Source organism: Leptonychotes weddellii, chromosome 2, assembly GCF_054177405.1.
Source record: "Leptonychotes weddellii isolate Sample4059 chromosome 2, ASM5417740v2, whole genome shotgun sequence".
Classification (NCBI taxonomy): Eukaryota; Metazoa; Chordata; class Mammalia; order Carnivora; family Phocidae; genus Leptonychotes; species Leptonychotes weddellii.
In genome coordinates this window covers 153,687,876-153,700,363 of record NC_138370.1, presented here as the reverse complement: position 1 = coordinate 153,700,363, position 12,488 = coordinate 153,687,876, and positions in this window count along the sequence as shown.

The following is a 12,488-nucleotide window of genomic DNA, read 5'->3' as shown; positions in this document are numbered from 1 at the left end:
TCCCCCCATCCCTCCCACCCCCCACCACTCCCACCCCCCACCACTCCAACAACCCTCCGTGATTTCTATTATTCTTATCTATAGGAATGTAGATACAGGGAGAACTATTGCATGGATTTCAAGCTCTTAGAAAACACAAATTTTGCACAACAGAAAGACATTCATTATATATACAAGGAGGCAACACATATTAAAATATACATTCTGGGGACACCTGGTGGTTCAGTTGGTTAAGCGTCCAACTCTCGATTTTGGCTCAGGTCAGATCTCAGGGTTGTGAGATTGAGCCCCGCATTGGGCTCTGTGCTGGGCGTGGAGCCTGCTTAAGATTTTCTCTCTCCCTCTCCCTTCTCCCTTCCCCCAACTCCCTCTCTCAAAAAAAAAAAATATGCATTCTGATGACCATAATATTGTTGAGGTTTATCAGACAAAAGTAAACTGAGAATGCCCCTCTCCTTTCCCCATTCCATTCTTTCTTTTCAAAATATGAACTTATAGTTTCTCATTGCAGCACACTAAGTGGGTCCATCTGCTATGGCTGATTGCAGGCACTATAAATATATGCCATACCATTGAAGCTAAATTTTAATGTGCCATCTAGGACTTTATTTTTATTGTGTATATATGTATTTACATATACATATATAATATATATTTCATATAAAATAAATTATTATATATTGAAAGTATTTTCCCTGCCCATAATACTTGAAATCATTCCATAGTTGCATACATTTTGGTATCTTCCTGTATCTCTTTCTCTTCATGTGTATATTTTTTTCTACACAATATTCTAGGACCTGTCAATGGGAAACAGGTTTATTACTGGCATTTTATCTTCAGTGTGGGCCAAAATTTAAACAATGATGGCAGTTTGTGTGTGTGTGTGTGTGTGTGTGTGTGTGTGTGTTTTGTTGCATATACTGAGTCGATAGATACTGTAAAATCCTGAGTCCAAACCAGAGAGTGTTGGGTGATATAATAGTATATGTATGATTAGGGGAGCCTGATGACTTTGATTTGAATCCCAGGCCTTACTTTGATCAACCCTCTTGAGTTCATTTAATTTTCTTTACTGAAAGCCAGGAGTAATATTATTTTCTTTCTGACCTCAAACTTTTACTCCAAAGTAATAGTAAATATAGGTACACGTGCAAAGAACTGCAAATTATTTAAAGATATTTAAGTAAAATTAGTAGTTATTGCAATTATTGATTTGGTTAAAATAGTTTGTAATTTATTTCTTTGTCTAAGCTTTTTCTAAAGACTGACCAGATCACATCAGCACAAATGATCTGGAGTCAAGTTGTTACTACCCTTTCTATGTGAACATGTACTTTCCCGGTCCACTCAGTCTTGGCCACTCACAGTACTGGATTTATACACCTTACCATTTTACATCTTATTTGCTGCCTATTCTCTATGGGCATTTATGTTTACAGCTTCTACTTTAGAGTCGTTAATTCCACCCACTTATATCTTAGATTCCAGAAAACAATATTCTTCCTCAATATTATGAATGATCTCTACAAAATTATATTTACAAACCATTAATTTAAAATTTTGTACCTGTTTTTTACCATGAGTTCATATGCTCATTTAAAAAATGTCTTCAGCATTAATTAAATTGCAAATGTTGGCAATGGATATTTTTCAGTATTTGGTTGTTATTTTCAAACTTTACATAGAGATCTTTTTGGGACCTTTCTGATTTAGTTATAGAAAAAAAAATTAGCATATGATTATTCAAAATGTTTAATTTTACTAATAGGAATATGTCAATTTTAATGACATTTTAACTATTTCTAACTCTGGCTTTTGGCTTAAAAATGCTCAACTATGTAGTTTTTGTTAAATATTTTGCTGTATAATGTCTATCCTTAGGATTTTGAAAGAATTATCCCTATGATTTTTTACTGTTTCATGATTCTTAACTTGTGTATCTGCTTTTAGTTTGTTCTCTTATACCTTTTAAATTCTTGTTGTTTTAAATTATCCAACTCAGAAGGAAGAAGTAGGGAAAGAGAAAGAAAGGAGAGATGGTCAAGGGAGGAAAGAATAGAAGGAAAAAAGGGAAGAAGAAGGGAAGGAAGAAAGACATGCTTTATTTATTTGTTTAATTTGGAGAAAAGTCAATTACTTTTTAATTTTTTTTATCTTTTTTTTTGTAGCTTTAAGTTTTTATTTAAATTCTACTTAGGTACCATATAGGGTAATATTGGTTTCGGGAGTAGAATTTAGTGATTCATCACTTACATACAACACCCAGTGCTCATTACAACAGGTGCCTCCTTAATACCCATCACCCATTTAGCCCACCCCCCCCCACCAACCTCCCCTCCATCAACTCTTAGTTTGCTCTATATAGGTACAAGTCTGTTTTATGGTTTGCCTCTCTCTTTCGGCCCCCTATGTTCATCTGTTTCATATCTTAAATTCCACATACGAGTGAAATCATATGGTGTGCGTCTTTCTCTAACTTATTTTGCTTAGCATAATACTCTCTGGCTCCATCCATATTGTTGCAAATGGCAAGATTTCATTCTTTTTGATGGCTGAGTAATATTCTATTGTATATATATACACTTGTTTATCTATTCATCAGTTGATGGACATTTGGGCTCTTTCCATAATTTGGCTATTGTGGATAATGCTACAAAAATATCAGGATGCATGTATCCCATTGAATTAGTATTTTTGCATCCTTTGGGTAAATACCTAGTAGTGCAATTGCTAGGTTATAGGGTAGTTCTATTTTTAACTTTTTGAGGAAACTCCATACTATTTTTCAGAGTGGCTGCACCAGTTTGCATTTCCACCAACAGTGTAAGAGTGTTCCCCTTTCTCTGCATCCTTACCAACAACTGTTGTTTCCTGTATTGTTAATTTTAGCCATTCTGACTGCTGTGAGGTGGTATCTCATTGTAGATTTGATTTGTATTTCCCTAATAATGAGTGATATTGAACATCTTTTCATGTGTCTGTTAGCCATATGTATATCTTCTTTGGAAAAATGTCTATTCATGTCCTCTGTCCATTTTTTTAACTAGATTATTTGTGTTTTGGGTGTTGAGTTTTATAAGTTCTTTATATATTTTTATAGTAACCATTTTGTCATTTATAAATGTCCTCTCCTATTCCATAGGTTGCCTTTTAGTTTTATTGATTGTTTCCTTTGCTTTGCAGAAGCTTTTTATTTTACTGAAGTCCCAATAGTTCATTTTTGCTTTTGTTTCCCTTGCCTCAAGAAACATGTCTAGTAAGAAATTACTATGGCCAATGTCAAAGTGCCTACTGCCTGTGTTCTCTAGGATTTTGATGGTTTCCTATCTCACATTTAGATCTTTCATTCATTTTGAATTTATTTTTGTGTGTGGTGTAAGAAAGGGGTCCTGTTTCATTCTTTTTCATGTTGCTGTCCAGTTTTCCCAACACTATTTATTGAAGAGACTGTCTTTTCTCCACTGGATATTCTAGCCTGCTTTGTAAAAGATTAGTTGACCATATAGTTGTGTGTTCATTTTTGGGTTTTCTATTCTGTTCCGTTGATCTACGTGTCTGTTTTTGTGCCAGTACCATATTGTCTTGATCACTGCAGCTTTGTAATATAACTTGAAGTCTGGAATCGTGAAGCCTCCAGCTTTGCTTTTCTTTTTCAAGATTATTTTGGCTATTGAGGGTCTTTTGTGGTTCCATATAAATTTTAGGATTGTTTGTTCTAGTTCTGTGAAAAATGCTGGTGGTATTTTGATAGGGATTGCATTAAATGTATAGATTGCTTTGGATAGTATGGACATTTTAACAATATTTGTTCTTCCAATCTATGAGCATGTAATGTTTTTCCATTTCTTTGTGTCATCTTCAATTTCTTTCATAAGTGTTCCATAGTTTTCAGCATATAGATCTTTTACCTCTTTGGTTAGGTTTATTCCTAGGTATCTTTTGGTTTTTGGTGCAATTGTAAATGCAATTTGGTCAAATTGTAAATGAGATTGATTTCTTGATTTCTCTTTCTGTTGCTTCATTATTGGTGTATGGAAATGGAACAGATTTCTATACACTGATTTTGTATCCTGTGACTTTACTGAATTTGTGTATCAGTTCTAGCAATTTTTTGGTGAAGTCTTTTGGGTTTTCTACATAGAGTATCATGTCATCTGCAAATAGTGAAAGTTTGTCTATTAAGATGCCTTTTATTTCTTTTCATTGTTTGATTGCTGAGGCTAGGACTTCCAGTACTTTGTTAAAGAACAGTAGTGAGACTGGAAATCCCTGTCCTGTTCTTCACCTTAGGAGAAAAGCTCTCATGTTTTTCCCATTGAGGATTACATTAGTTGTGGATCTTTTGTATCCGGCCTTTATGATGATCTGGCTTTTATGATGGCCTTTATGTTCCCTCTTTCCCTACTTTGAGAGTTTTTATAAAGAATAGATACTGTACTTTGTCAAATGCTTTTTCTGCATCTATTGAGATCATATAATTCTTATCTTTTCTTAATGTGGTATATCATATTGATTGATCTGCAAATATTAAACTACCCTTGCAACCCAGGAATAAATTCCACTTGATTGTGGTGATGATTCTTTTAATGTTTGTTAGATTCAATTTTCTAATATTTTGTTGAGAATTATTTTTTCTTTTTGATAAGTCTGGCTATGGGTTTTTCAATTTTGTTCATTTTTTCAAAGAACCAGCTCCTGGTTTCGTTATCTGTTCTACTGGGTTTTGTTTGTTTGTTTCTATATCATTTATTTCTGTTCTAATCTTTATTATTTCCCTTCTTCTGCTGGCTTTAGGCTTCATTTGTTGTTTTTATTCTAGCTTCTGTAGGTGTAAGTTTATGTTGCGTATTTGAGACTTTTCTTGCTTCTTGAGGCAGGCCTATATACTTCCCTCTATGACCACTTTGCTGTATCCCAAAGGTTTGGATCATTGTGTGTTTATTTTCATTTGTTTCTATGTATTTTTTTTTATTTCTTCTTCAGTTTCCTGGTTGACCCATTTATTCTCTAGTAACATTTTCTTTAACGTCCATGTATTTGTGATCTTTCCAAATTTTTTTCTTGTGGTTGACCTCAAGTTTCATAGTGTTATGGTCAGAAATAAGCATGATATGATCTCAATTTTTTTGTACCTGTTAAGGCTTGATTGTGACCTAGAATGTGATCTGTTCTGGAAAATGTCCCATGTGCACTCAAAAAGAATGTGTATTCTGTTGCTTTAGCATGAAATGTTCTAAATATATCTGTTAAGTCCTTCTGGTCCTGTGTGTCATTCAAAGCCATTGTTTCCTTGTTGATTTTCTGTTTAGATGATTTGTCCATTGATGTAAGTGGGGTGTTAAAGTCCCCTACTATTATTGTATTATTATCAATGAGTTCCTTTATGTTCGTTTTTAATCATTTTATGTATTTGGGTGCTCCCAAATTGGGGGCATAAATATTTACGATCGTTAGATATTCTTGTTGGATAGATCCCTTTATTATGATATAGTGCCCTTCTTCATTTCTTGTTACAGTCTTTGGTTTAAAATCTAGTTTCTCTGGGGCGCCTGAGTGACTCAGTCGTTAAGCGTCTGCCTTCGGCTCAGGTCAGGATCCCAGGGTCCTGGAATCGAGCCCCTCATTGGGCTCCCTGCTCAGCGGGAGGTCTGCTTCTCCCTCTCCCACTCTCCCCACTTGTGTTCCCTCTCTCTCTCTGTCAAATAAATAAAATCTTTTAAAAAATAAATAAATAAAAAAATAAAATCTAGTTTGTCTGATATAAATATTGCTATTCCGGCTTTCTTTTGACATCCATTTTCCTGATAAATGGTTCTCCAACCCCTTACTTTCAATCTGCAGGTGTCTTTAGGTCTAAAATGAGTCTTTTGGGGGTGCCTGGGTGGTTCAGTTGGTTAAGCATCTGTCTTTGGCTCAGGTCATAATCTCAGGGTCTTGGGATTGAGCCTCCCAACTGGCTCCTTGCTCAGCAGGGAGTCTACTTCTTCCTCTCCTTCTGCCCCTCCCCCTGCTCGTGTGCACATGCGCTCTCTCTCTCTCAAATAAATAAAATCTTTACAAAAATAAAAAAAATAAAAAAATAAAATGTGTCTCTTGTAGGCAGCATATAGATACTTTTTTATTAAATCCATTCTGACACCCTATGTCTTTTGATTAGAGCATCCATTTATTACATTCAAAGTAATTATTGATAGATACGAATTTAGTGACATTTTATTATTTTTTTTGTCATTGTTTCTGGAGATTTTTCCTGTTCCTTTCTAGTCTTTGTCACTTTGGTCCTTCTTTCCCATTCAAAGAGTCTGCTTTAATATTTCTTTCAGGGCTGATTTAGTTGTCACAAACTCCTTTAGTTTTTGCTTGTCTGGGAAACTCTCTCTCCTATTCTGAATGACAGCCTTGCTGGATAGAATATACTTGGCTGCATATTTTTCCCATTCAGCATGTTGAATATATCATGCCACTCTTTTCTGTCTTGCCAAGTTTCTATAGACAGATCTGCCCCAACCTTATTTGTCTTCCTTTGTAATTTGGGGGCTTCTCATCTTGCTGTTTTTAAGATTTTTTCTTTATCTCTATATTCTGCAAATTGAACTATGATATCTCTTGGTGTTGACCTGCTTTTGCTGATTTTGATGGGAGTTCTCTGTGCCTCCTGAATTTGGATATCTGTTACCTTCCCCAGATTAGAGAAGTTTTCAGCTCTAATTTCCTCAATAAAACTTCTTCCCCTTTTTCCTTCTCTTCTTCTTCTGGGTCTCCTATGATAAGGATATTAATACCCTTTATGGAGTCACTGAATTCCTTAAGTCTACATTCATGATCTAACATTTTTCTTTCCCTCTTCTTTTCAGCTTCATTATTTTCCATAATTTTATCTTCTATACCACTTATTCGTTCCTTGCTTCTTCCATCTTTGTGATCATTACATCTAGTTTGTTTTGAATCTCAGTTATTGCATTTTTCATTTTGGCCTGAGTAGTTTTTAGGTCTTTTATCTCTAAGGGACTCCCTGGTGTCTTCTATGCTTTTTTTAAGCCCCATTAGTATCCTTATCATTGTTGCTTTAAATTCTGGCTCAGGCATATTCCTTTTATTGGTTTTGATTAGATCCCTGGCTGCAAACTTTTCTTGTTCTATCTTTTGGGATAAATTCATCCACCTTGAAATTTTGTCTAGGTCTCTGTCTTCTTCTCTGTGTTAAGAAAACCTGTTATGTTTCCTGCTCCTGAGAGTAATGGCTTTATGAATAAGAGGCCAGATACTTTCCAGGGCCTGGCACTTCAGGAAGTGAATCTGGTGTATGCTGTGTGCACTCTATTGCTATGTTTTGGCTGCTCTTTTCCTCAAGTCAGTCTTGTGCAGAGTTTCCCTTGCCTGGAGGGGGGAGTGTTTGGACCTTGGCCAGAGTGTGGCAAGTTTTAACTTGGTGTGTTCTGGTCTGCTTGTTAAAAGAGATCTAATGCAAATTCCACAAGAGATGAAATTTGCAGAACTCTGTAATCAGTAGATGATGCCTGTGGGGGTTTGTGCTGGTCTTTTGGAGGAGAGGCCCATTGTTCTCAGGCACACTTGCCCCAGAAAAGCAGCAAAGTACAGGGGGCAGGGCTTTAGAGGTTTAGCCTGCTACTGTAGGTGCTGTGCTGCTTACTAAAGTTCCAGATCCCTGAACCTCCTACCTTCCACAGTGTGGCCTCTTTTCTCCCTCTAGTTGTACAGTTTGTTCTATCAGTCCTCTGATTGATTTCCTAGGTATTAAGAATGACTTGATATTTACCTAGCTGTGTTTGAGGGTTAAGGCAGGCCTAGGGTTCTCCTACTACTCCACCATCTTAGCTCCTCCCCTCATTTACTTTAATCTGAAGTGCATGCTTTTTTTGGTGATATAATTAACCATCCTTTCAGAAGAGAAAGCATTCACTTCTTTACAGTGGGTGATTAATTCTAACTCACTGCATGAACAGATTTAGAAAGAATAATATAGTTAATAATTCTGGAAAGAAATCTGTAGATGATTCACTCCAACCTCCATATTTTACTCAGAAAAATTTAATAGCTTGTCCAAGACCACTAGCATAGCTGACTAATGTTCAAGTGAGAAATAAAGCAATGAGCTCTACATCCTTAGATTCCTGGGGTAGATTTCTCTCTGCTATTCAGTCCAATAGTCTTTAAATTTACACAGCATTAAACAACATCTCTGGTCTCATTAATACTCAGAATGATCACAATGTTTGAGGCTTTATGATTACTCTGGTTATCATAATTCCTCTAGTGAAAAGGCAAATTCAGATCAGTAAATTTTTACTTTCAACAGAGAAATGAGAAAGAGCTTTGCTATCATCTTTGGAATAATTTTAATTGCTTAGGAGTCATATTTCTCTGTGTTAAGGCACTAAATTTATCCTGAAGTTATTTCCTTTCTAATGAGTGAATGCATGCTAATTATTTGTGACATACAAATTGGTGATTAGTGATTATTAGCAATAACCCTGAAATATGTTATATATAATGTTGCTGTTGAAGTCATATTGATGACTGTTGGTAAAACAGAATTCATTTGTAATATTTAACTGACTTTAAAGCATATACTATATATAAAGTACCTATTTTTTTTTTGCATAGGGCCAAGAAGGAATATATGATTTTTTTTTATTTCTAAGACTTATTCTTGAGTTAGAGATATATAGACAGAGATATCATGTTCACTTCAATGCAAAAGACATACCTGTTAATATGGCAAGTGATTTACATAGTTTTTTTGATAAATTATTTTTGTTTCTCATCAATATTGGTCTACACTCACAACTGCTTGAGCTCATAAATTCTTCTAAATATATGCTAAAGGAGAAAACTAAGTTTTGCTTCTCAGTAAAAGATAATCTTTCCATATGTCATATATTAACTATATTAGCCTTGTTATTCAGTTCTGTTTGAATTCTTAGCCTATTCTTGTAGCTAGTTACTTAATAATATTAATTAAACAAACAAAAATATAGGAGATACAGATAACTATAGAAAACATGTCTCTGGGGGCTCCTGGGTGGCTTGGTCGTTAAGCGTCTGCCTTCGGCACAGGTCATGATCCTGGGGTCCTGGGATCGAGCCCCGCATCGGGCTCCCTGCTCAGCAAGAAGCTTGTTTCTCCCTCTCCCACTCCCCCTGATTGTGTTCCCTCTCTCGCTGTGTCTCTCTCTGTCAAATAAATAAATAAAATCTTAAAAAAAAAAAAAAGAAAACATGTCTCTGACTTAAGGAATCACACATTGCAGAGAGAAGACAGACAAGTAAACAGATAATTGTGATGTGAATCTGATAATGTGAAAAAGTATGAGTCAACTACTATAGGATCACAGAAGAGAGTAGTTAATTCTGCTCAATGCAATGGGGTGAACTTTACCAAAAACATATTTGAACTTCATCTTGGTTGGTGGGTAAAATTTGCTGATGTTATGCTGGAAAAGCATGAACCTGTGCAAATAAAAAATAAACATGTGTGACAGCCTGAATAAAATTGAAAAAAAAAATGTAAGGTATGTGAAGACTGAAAGAAAGTTCATGAGATGACAGTATTTATAGATTAGTCTGGAGAACAAGTTTCAAAGATTTTGAAGGACTTTGTAATGTTAATGAATATGACCTTTCATTTCGACCAGTACACCAAGAGATGGGATTAAAATTAGGAAAATAGCATGATAGTCTATTTGATTTTAGGAAGATAGCTAGTAACACAATGGAGGAAAGGGTGACTTGAGACAAAAATGCAAGCAGACAAAAACACAGAGAGTAGGCTAGGCTGTTTTACTGGACCCATGTGAGAACGTGAGGGTCTGTATGAAGGAAAGAGAGTTGAGCATGAAGGGGAGATAATAGCTAACTAAACAGAGGTAGAAACTTTGTTCAGAAACTTGTTTTTTTATTGATGTTTTGTTGTTGATCTACACAGTAGTAGACTGACTGAAAGTAAATAGTTGATTTAAGAAAAATGTGCCGAAATGGAATCTGGAACAAGCAACAAAAAAATGAGTAAGATATACACTCAAAACTCAATTAAAATTTCTAATATCTAAAAAACACTTTAAAAATATTTAAGGGTTTTGTAGTAGGCAGAAAAATGGCATCCAATGATGCCCATGCCTTAACTACAGAACCTGTGTGTATGCGGATGTGATTAAAGGGACTGAATTTGAGATGTGGAGATTAGCCTGGATTATCTGGATGGGTCCAGTTTAATCATATGAGTATTTAAAAGTGAAGGATCTTTCCCAGCTAGGTTAGAGAGATGAGGTGGAAGAAATAAAAGAGACGGAAAGTGGAAGGAAACTCATTAATTGTTGCTGGCTTTGAAGATTCAGAGGACATAGCCAAGCAATGTAGAGTCTAGAAACTGTGAACTACAAGGAAAAAGGTTCTCACCCAGAGTTTTCAGATAAGAATGTGTCCCTGCCAACAACTTGATTTTAGCTCAGGAAGGCCCAAACTGGACTTCTAACTTACAGAACCATAAAATAATAAATTTGTGTTGCTTTAAGTCATTAAGTTTATGGTAACTTATTATAACAGTAGTAGAAAACTAATGTAATTATTTAAGTACATTATTATTGACTCTTTAGTTTATATGACTTAAATTACAAGAACTTCTTTTATAAATTTTGGATCAAAAACAACTAGCAACCATAAATGGGATATAAGAGTAAAATGTATAAATAAACCCAAAAAGAAAATGACATAACTTGGTAATAGTAATGACAGCGATTATTTACTGAGCACTTACTATATTTCAGACAAGTCCCTGTTAACACTATATATTATTGCTAAGCTACTGATTCTCATTTTAACAAATATAAGCCCTCGGAGGGGTCTGTATATATCACAGAGAAAATAGTAATTTTTCTTATTTTCAGAATGTCAGTAGTGTTTATTGAAATAATGTTAACAATTATTAATAAGAGAATATGATTATAATAGATTCTAGCCTGGTTTGAAAAAGAACACTTTGATCAAGAATAATACAAATCCATATACTTTACATAATCCCTTATAAAGTTTATATAAATCTGGATTTGCATGGCATATCATACTTTATGCTTTGGTCTCATTCTAAACCTAGCCATGATCTTAATAATCATGTTTCTGTAAAAGTAACAAAACCATCATCAGAAATGAGAAAAAACAAAGACTAGCAATGTGGTTTTCTTTAATTTGGCTTAAAAAAGTCAATTTGTGTGTGTGTATGTGTGTGTGTGTGAGAAAGCATACAGTATGTATTGACTTGCAACACTTACTTATGAATCCTAGATGCTTTTCAGGTGGATTTATTACTTATTCAACATTTTTTACAAGAGTGATTTTTTTTTTTTATCCATGGCTAGTGTTAGTAAGCCAGAGAAATATCAAAATTATATGAATTCTAAATAAAAATTAGGGGACAAATAAAGGCAAAGATAAATGAGACTGTAGCTCATCCCTTAGCATCTCATGTCACAGACAATAAAACTGGACAGCAGAGGGCTGTGAAAATGGTTAAATCTGAAGAATAGTCACATTACTCTGGTTCAAATCAGGGCACAGATGCCATCAGTGACTTCAAAGGACAAGTTTTAACTTGAAGAATTATTAAGTTTTGATAGGAGGGTAATTAGAGGTAAAGATAACTCTAAGAGGACTATCCAAGGATGGAGGATACCCAGGAGAGTACAACTTGGAAGGAGGGGGCCTTTCAAAGACTGGCCTTCAGACTTTATTGCCCAGGGTGTTTTGTAGCCCACTGGATGGGGTGAAGTTCATTGGTTTGCCCAGGCCAGAGCTGGCCCACAATCACCAGGTATACAGGAAGTAATTCTTTGAGTGCAGGTGAGCTCCCACCTTTGGTTGGGTATGAAGAGAGAGTCGGTGTGTCTCCGCAGGTGATGGTTTGAAGTTTGCTGTGTCTACACTGGAAAGGCCTCAGGAGACAGACTTCCAGGGAAGTAGACATGTGGAAAGAGTCAAGGCACCACTGTGGATAGGTGATCTAGAGTGCCAGTTTCCACATGAGACGACCATAGGAAGGTGGTCATCAGTGTGAGCCAGTTTTTTTGAGATTGCTGAGGGACCATGGTTGGAGCCTAGCACCACCATTGTCCTCACATCCATACCACTGATTAATCATGCAACAGCAGAAACCTGCAAGAGAAGCCTTCTTCTTTCTGTGGTGTTTCTCCTCAACTATGAAAGTTTAACATTGTGCTAATTTTATTTTATTTATTTATTTATTTATTTATTTATTTATTTATTTATTTTTTAAAGATTTTATTTATTTATTTGACAGAGAGAGAGAGAGAGATAGCGAGAGCAGGAATACAAGCAGGGGGAGTGGGAGAGGGAGAGGCAGGCTTCCTGCAGAGCAGGGAGCCCGATGCGGGGCTCCATCTCAGGACCCTGGGATCATGACCTGAGCCGAAGGCAGACACTTAATGACTGAGCCACCCAGGCGCCCCTATTTA